Here is an 8,408-nt window from a genome sequence, read left to right as displayed (position 1 = left end):
GAAAAAAAATTAAATTTCCCATAGACCAGGAATTCCCAAAATTTGTTTATAATATTTTGTTTTGACTTTAAAAAATGTTTCTACCTCTTCATAAACTGCTCAAAGGCCAAGCAACCTGCCAGGCAGCAAAGTGGGAAGTTCTGGGGTCCTGGAAGCCCCATATCCTCATTTTACAAGCACTTAGGTGTCTTATTTCCATTGAAATCCATGGAAGTGAGGCACATTTGTAAATCCCACCTGGTCTAAAAATCTGTCCCCAAATCTATTAAGGACTGTGAAGCACTCAGATACTGCAGTGATGAGCTAGATAAGTAGAGCTGATTATCTAAAATTTACCCATGGAACAACTTTTTCTTCAAATAAGAAGCTGTTTTGTTGAAATTGAAACTTTCCATGGGGAAGTGTCTATTTCTTCAAAATTTCATTGAAAAAAAAGAAGTGAGTTTTTGTGACAAGATTTGCTAAGCATTTCAACAAAAGCTCCATTTCAACCTTATTGGAGTGTGACATTGCGATTTTTCATTTCAAAATAAACTTTCTGTTTCAAAATTTATTGTATTTTAGCAAATACAATATAAAATTTAAAAAATGCAGATTTTTATCCTACTAAAATATTTTTATTGACCCCAAAAGAGGTTTTTATCCAAAAAATTGCTTTGTAGGAAATTTTGAGATTTTGGTTTTGTTTCAGTTTGGGGCCTGATACTCTGATGGTGTAAATTGAGAACTTCCATGGAAATCTAGGCTGCAACTCCAATGACCAACTCTATATTTTAATCTAACCCTCTTTAAAGTAAGTGATAACTAAGGCTTCACATGCTCATTTGAACTAATTGAAAACTGGTAAATATTTTTTCTTAAACTCCTGAAAATGTGAAATACTGTACAAGTATCAGAAAGCACTTTTTTCATTAATTCACCATTTTTCACAAAAAATGTGTATTGAAAATTTTATTTTCATTTTTTTCATTTTTTGCTTTCCGCTCTTTCCTTACTTTCCCCTCTCCCCCCGCCTTTGCTTCATTTTCCATTTTTGCCACTGAAAAAAAGAAAGGAAAGTAGAAAGGGGGAGGAAAAGTTAAAAAAAACTGAAAAGCAAAATGTTACATTGTGACAAATAAAGGGATGATTTTTTACACACATCAGTGAGGTCATGGTGTTCGCCTTCTGCAATGTCATCATAGCTGTCACTGTGGTGTCCCCTCCTATGCCTTCATCCCCTCCACCATTCTCAAGACCTGCTCTTCAGTAGGTAGGTATAAACCTTCTTCACCTGTGCCTCCCACATGATGGCCATGAGTCTGTTCTATGGGACAGCCTTCTTCATCTATGCCCAGCCAGTCACCATATCCGTTTCCAACCAGAGCAAAATGGTGCCATGTTCTATACCCTGGTGATCCCCATGCTAAACCCTCTCATCTACAGCTTCAGGAACAAGGATGTGAAAGGGGCTCTCAGGTGTATGATGATGTGACATTGATATAAACTGGGACCATATAGAACATGGGTTGCAACCAAGGTCCTGTAGTGGCACCAGATCTTATGTAAAGGGGGTCATGTAAGGCATCTAAGACCAGGATATGGGTCACTGATTATGATTATACTGTCTGTATGTCTGTATCATTTTGTAGTTGAAGTTATGAATATTGGCTGTATACTGTCTATATTTCAAACTTGTGCTGTGTTACTGGGAAAGATCCCAGACAAGTGGGTGTTAGCTCTGCTTAGCCTGCTTGATGGCCCATTAAGGGCCATCAGCTACACAATTGACCCATTGAGAGGAGGCAGATATGCCTTGTAACTCAGCAGGGTGTGCAGAAACTGGCCCATGTGACTGCAAACTCCATTTTTCTGTAATTTTCCACAGTAAGAACAAAGAAGTGTTCTTACACCTGGAAGTGCCTATATAAGGCTGATGCCTCATCTCCATCTTGTCTTCAGTCCTGCTTCTTACCTCTGGAGGGACTTTGCTGCAAGCTGAAGCTCTACACAAGGGACTGATGACCCATCCCAGCTGGGGATGTTCTCCAGAGACTTGATTTGGACCTGCAGTTTACTTCATCACTGCTACAAGCCTGACCTAAGAACTTTGCCATTACTGTACGTAATTGATTCCATTTAACCAATTCTAGCTCTCATCTCTATCTTTTTCCCTTTATGAATAAACCTTTAGATTTTAGATTCTAAAGGACTGGCAACAGCGTGATTTGTGGGTAAGATCTGATGTGTATATTGACCTGGGGCTGAGGCTTGGTCCTTTGGGATTGAGAGAACCTTTTTCTTTTACTGGGGTGTTGGTTTTCATAACCATTCATCCCCAGGACGGGTGGCACTGGTGGTAGTACTGGGAGACTCGAGTGTCTAAGGAAATTGCTTGGGTGACTTGTGGTTAGCCAGTGGGGTGAATCCGAAGTCATTTTTGTCTGGTTTGGTTTGCCTTAGAGGTGGAAAAACCCCAGCCTAGGGCTGTAACTGTCCTGTTTAAGCAATTGGTCCTGAATTGGCACTCTCAGTTGGGTCCTGCCAGAACCGCATCGTCACACATGGGGAAGAAGAAGCTTTTTTTTTTTTAATTAACTGAATAGAGTCCTGGGTCCAGTAGACTCACAGTGGGGGTGCACACCACTCTATTCTGGAGCAGATCAGGTCTAAGGATGGGAGTTCAGTCTAGCATACCAGCTGAAGGTGTGACCCTTAGGCTTTAAGGCATCCATTCCATCTCTGCTATATATCAGAAAGGGAAAAAAAAATATTCCTGTCCATCATTTGCTAATCGCCTTGTGCTCTAAAACATTAGTTTGGTTCAGTTCAGGTGCTATTCCCACCTCTCAACATATTTCTTACCATCTCGATAAGCCATTGACCTGTATAACAACCTCAGTTAAGGATGTACTGAGATGAAGTGGATTTCACTTACTCCCCATTTCAACTTGTTTTCTGTTTTATTATTTTGCTAGTTCTGGCTCTTGGGAAAGTTCAGCAGCTCTGGCTAATTCCTTATGTTATATGTGTGGATGGTCAAAAATTTTCTGCTGAAACTTCTTTTGAAGAGAATACGATTTTTCAAGTAAATAAACATTTTCAGTAAAGTTTCTCCTTTCTGTACAAAATTTCTCTTGAAAAAACTGAACACCTGAAAACATAATTTTTTTTTATTTTCTGTTGACAAGTGAAATATTGCAGCCAAAAAGTGAAATGTTTCATCCAAAAATTGAGGTCTTTTAATTCTGAAATGCCACTGTTGTGCCTTGTGGGAGTTATAGTTCAGGTGCCTCATGTCCCAGTTATCCTCTGTGAACAGGTCCCCAACTGGACTTCATTTTCCATGATGTATCATAGCCATGTGATCAGCATGATGAACTACCTTCACTCACCAGGACCTGATCCTGCAAGGTAGTGAGGCTGGGATTCTCAAAGGAGGCTGAGGGAGTTAGGCACCTAATTCACTTGGAAATTCAATGGGAAGTGGACACCTAACTCCTATAGGAAATCTCCTTAAATCTCAGAAACAAGAGTTCTCAGAGGGAGTTGGGAGCCTTTAAAGGCAATTCCCAGCACCTTGTAGGATTAAGTCCTATACAATCATGGTGTTTTCAATTACTCAGGCTGGGACTCTCAAAAGAACATAAAGGAGTTGGGCACCTGACCTTCACTGAAATTCAGTAGAGCCCCAGCTCAACAAATGAAAAACCAGCTTGCCCAACCAAGTATGTTTCAGAGGACGAAGAGTTTCTCTTCCAAGAACAAGGCATCAATGTCACTATTGCTGATTTACACCAGATGGCGATCTGTCCCCATTGACTCCAGTGGGGCAATGCTGGGCATTTGATCCCATTGATTCCAACAGAGATGTGAAGATTTACACCAGCTGGAGATCTGGCCCCATTGACTCTGATAGAGCAATGCTGATTTATATCAGTTGGGGGTCTGTCCCAATGACTCCAACAGAGCTACATTGATTTATGCCAGCTGGGGGTCTGACTTGAAAACTTTATATGACAACAAACTCATAAAGAAGGCCAACAGAGTGTGGTTTTGAGAATTTCTGAACGTTACCCTTACCTCTGAGGAAACTGAACTATGAGATGAATTGTGTTTTCTAGTTCCTTCCCATATTAGCAGAGGAGCATGGTGGAGATGCTTTGGAAGGGCTGGTTCAAGAACATCTAGGCACCGCTTGCAAAGAGGGGTGGCTCTATGTTTTTTTCCACCCCAAGCATGGCAGGCAGGCAGCTTTCAGCAGCACGCCTGCGGGTGGTCTGCTGGTCACGTGGATTCGGCAGCATTCCTGCAAAAGGTCTGCTGGTGTCATGCCATCAGCATCCCCCCTAAATTTCTGCCAAAGCCGCAGGACTAGTGGACCTCTGGCAGGCATGCTGCCAAAAGCAGCCTGACTGGCATCCTCACGGTGACTGGCACGCTGCCAACCATGGCTTGCAGCCCCAGGCACAGGCTTGCTGCGCTGATACCTGGAGCCACCCCTGCTTGCAAAGTTATTTTTTTTTAACATCCCCAGTCCATATTGCAAAAGAAAAAGTGGTGTTAATCTTCCCTGCTCTGAACACAACCTAAGCTCTACCCATTCAAAATTCAAACTAAAATGTCACTCACAAGAGACTGCCCTCTTCTTGCTTGGTTGATTTGATCAGCAGGAAAATAGTTGATGTCTATGACATTGATAGCATCACCATTAAGTTTTAGGATGAACAACTTACTGGCCAAAAACTGGGTTTGCAACAAAACAAAAATTTTCCCCCCAAATCTCCTTCCTACAAAAAAATGTTTTATTTTCCATCTGAAAACTGGAAAACTGAAAATTTTCATCCCTCTTAACTCTCCAGCCTGGGATGTCTCTCATGATGCTTTCCTAGTGACAAGCAGCTGTTTTCACTCAGGTGCTGTTATCACTCCAGCTGCTGTTATCACTCAGCCACCAACATACAGAGACTCACCCAAGGAAGTTACATGAATGCTCTGTAAGCCACTCATGAACTATATAGAAGGAGACATCAGCAAATACCCCCAGGCCCCAGTCTTGCACCCCAGAAATGCACCATCTTACACTGCTCATGACCTTCTGCTCATTTATTAGTTTGCCACTTTGTCAAAGGTCAGTGGACTTGCACCAGCTTTTGTAATCTGAGCAAATTCCCCAAGCACTTTAGACAAACTCACTGGTAAAGAGAAAACATTCAAATAAGTTGAACTACAAAAAGACATAAGGCATAAAGGTCAGAGATAGTTACCTAAGAAAATAAAAAGTAAACACACATTCTAAATCCTAAACTCTATTAGACTAAGCAAGATTTGGATAATATAGCTTTTCTCACCCCACTGGATGTCACAGGCAGGCTACAGTTCTTAATACACAGACTGAATTTCCTTCTCAGCCTGGGACCAATCTCCTCAGTTCAAAGTCTTTGTCTTCTCAGCATTCTTGTTACCTTCAGCATAGGTGGGGGAGGAGAGTGGTGGTCTCAGGATGCCACTGTCCCTTATTTTATACTCTCAATTCATCTCATGTCCCAGAGAAGATACTGACCTAGGCATGTCCTGGTGGGAGGTTGTGCAACTGAGTCATAGAATTGAGCAATCCCCATTGTGTGGGGCTTGCACAACTGTCTCTTACAGAATTGTAAACCTCTTGTTTACAATTACCCTTCTAGTCAATGGCTTGTGATGGGGAGTTCACAGATACATATATTCCAAGGCCAGAAGGGACCATTGTGATCATCTAGTCTCATCTCCGGTATAACACAGGCCACAGAACTTCCCCACAATAATCCTAGAATAGATCTTTTAGAAAAACATCCATTCTTGTTTTAAAAATTGTCAACGATAGATAATCCATCACTCTTGGTAAGTTGTTCCAATGGTTAATTATTCTCACTGTTAAAAATTTGCATCTTATTTCCAGTCTGAATTTATCTAGCTTCAACTTCCACTCAGTGGATCACATTGTACCTTTCTCTGCATCACACCTTAACCTTCCCTTTGTTAAGCTAAACAGATTGAGCTCTTGGAGTCTATCACTATAAGGCAGGTTTTCTAATCCTTTAGCCATTCTTGTGGCTCTTCTTTGAACCCTCTCCCGTTTCTCACCATCCTTCTTGAATGGTGGACACCTGAACTGGTCACAGTATTCCAGCAGCAGTTGTACCAATGCCAATAACCTCTCTACTCGAGATTTCCCTATTTGTGCTTCCCTGGATCACATTAGTCCTATTGCCTACAGCATTGCACTGGGAGCTAATGTTCAGCTGATTACCCCTCCGCCTGCCCTCCGTGCTCCCAAACAGTTTTTCAAAGTCAATGCTTCCCAGGCCCCCAGCCTGTAAGCATGGCCTCCGTTGTTTATTCTGAGATGTATACGTTGACATTTAGCCATATTAAAACACAAAAGTTCTTCCACATTAATTCATCAGTTTACTGAAAGATATTTGCATCCAATTTGTAAATAGCCTGAGAGTAACTGTCTATATCTGGGATTTCCAATGGAATTCAAGGGAGTCAAGTGGCCAAATCTCATTGAAATTCATTTGCCTATGATCCCAATTTTTAATCATCTCTGTGCTGTAACCTTTGGGAATGAGACCTGTTTGCCTGAAAATGTTCCAAAGGTTTTGTTTACGTAGTGTTATAGAAATGTAGGGATGGTAAGGACCCTAAGAGGTCATTTTGTCTATGCTCCCATGCTAAGGGAGGAGTAAATATACTTAGACCATCCCTGACCATCTAACCTGCTATTTAAATCTAATTCTCGCAGGTCAGATTTATTTTCTATGCTGGAAATGTAGGCTGGCCTTTTCAAAAGCAGCAAAGGGAGTCAAGTGCCCAACTCCCATTACCACACTTTGGAAGTTCGGTGCCTAACTCCTTTAAGCTCTTTGGCTCCTGCCAGGCTCTGTTTCAACCTCAGCACTAGAGCTGGTCACTGTTTTCCATCAAACACAATTTGGACAAAAAATGACTTTTTATCAAAAACAATGTCGGGAACATTTTATTTTCTGCAAAAACTGAAAATTTGGTGATCAAAAGCTTTTCAGGCTTTGGTAATAATATTCAGTGTTTGAAATATGATTTTTAAGAGAAAGCACTGAATCTCTATTCAGAACAGGCCTACACCACTGCTTAATGCAGGGATTCACAATTTTTTATCCCTGAGGCCCACCTGTGCTGCTGATGGACCCAGTCACGGCATTGTCCCAGGAAGGCCTATGGGGCTGATGATCCAGGAGGCCTGGCAGCCATGAATTGCGGGGGACAGCGACTCAGACCCTATTTTCTGCATCACTGTGGGGCTTAGATGTCCAGATACCTGGCATGGGGCTGCAGTGCTCATGCTCAGAGGAAGAATCATAGGTACCGAGGGAACTTTTTCCTGAAAAAATTAGGTTCTTAGAGAGTTGTGGCACCCACAGAGTTTGGAGGCAGCTGAGCAGGGTTTTGTGATTCCCACTGGGGTCTGATTCTGGGATTTAGGTACCTAACATAGCACCTAAGTTCTTTAGTGTATCTAGCCCATGGTTGCCTAAATCTCATATTTCCCTTTGAAACACTTTGCTTTGGAAGGTCTCTAGGGAGCAGGGACTGGCTATCACTATTTTTCTTTTTTTACTTTTCCAAGTCGTTAGGATTCTGATCTCATTTGATGCCTACAGTTGTTAATGTAGTAATAATAATAAAAATTAATAATTCATGTAATATTGCCCCACAATTGGTAGAGATGAGAGAGTCTTGCTATGACATTTGTTCAGCTCCTTCCACCCATTATTGCAGTTGTGAGTTCTCCTGTAGAATCAATCTTTCAGTAGCTAACACAGTTTGTTCTCCCACATTACATAGTTCATTGCCAACTTTTTGTTATATTCAAGGACCGGGATTGTCCTCTGCAACATGTTTTTCATTGTCCAGTGCAGATTGGCTGCTGCAATTATATATTCCATTGCCAACTTCCCTTTGCAAGTACCACACAAAATCTGTGTTAAAACAGAAATAAAGTTTTACATCAGTAAATTTGTGTAAAATGCATTGCAAAGATGTTGTAATTATACACAATTAAGTGTTAAAACCCAAGAACTTCCAAGTTAAGGTTAAACTTAAATCCAAACATATTAAGGAATGAAAATACAGTTAAGCCACCAAAATAACCTTAACTCTGCCCTATCATAATTTTTCCCATCTTCCCTTCTAGTTAAAGCAATGAAATTTTGCATATAGAAACTATGTGAATAATCTTTTTTGTATGGTTCATGGTATTTTCCTCACCACTATCCTTCAAAGTTTCACTATCAGCAGTCATTAAGATGGAGTCCATGTTTAGAGAACATGTCCTTAATTTAGGGTAGAATACATTAGCTACGTGTAATTTCCCCACAAAATCCCACAGGAAATTCAAAATGAAAGTT

Source organism: Gopherus evgoodei, chromosome 21 (genome assembly GCF_007399415.2).
Source record: "Gopherus evgoodei ecotype Sinaloan lineage chromosome 21, rGopEvg1_v1.p, whole genome shotgun sequence".
Taxonomy (NCBI): Eukaryota; Metazoa; Chordata; order Testudines; family Testudinidae; genus Gopherus; species Gopherus evgoodei.
The sequence above is the reverse complement of the archived record's forward strand: the minus strand, read 5'-3'. Positions refer to the sequence as shown.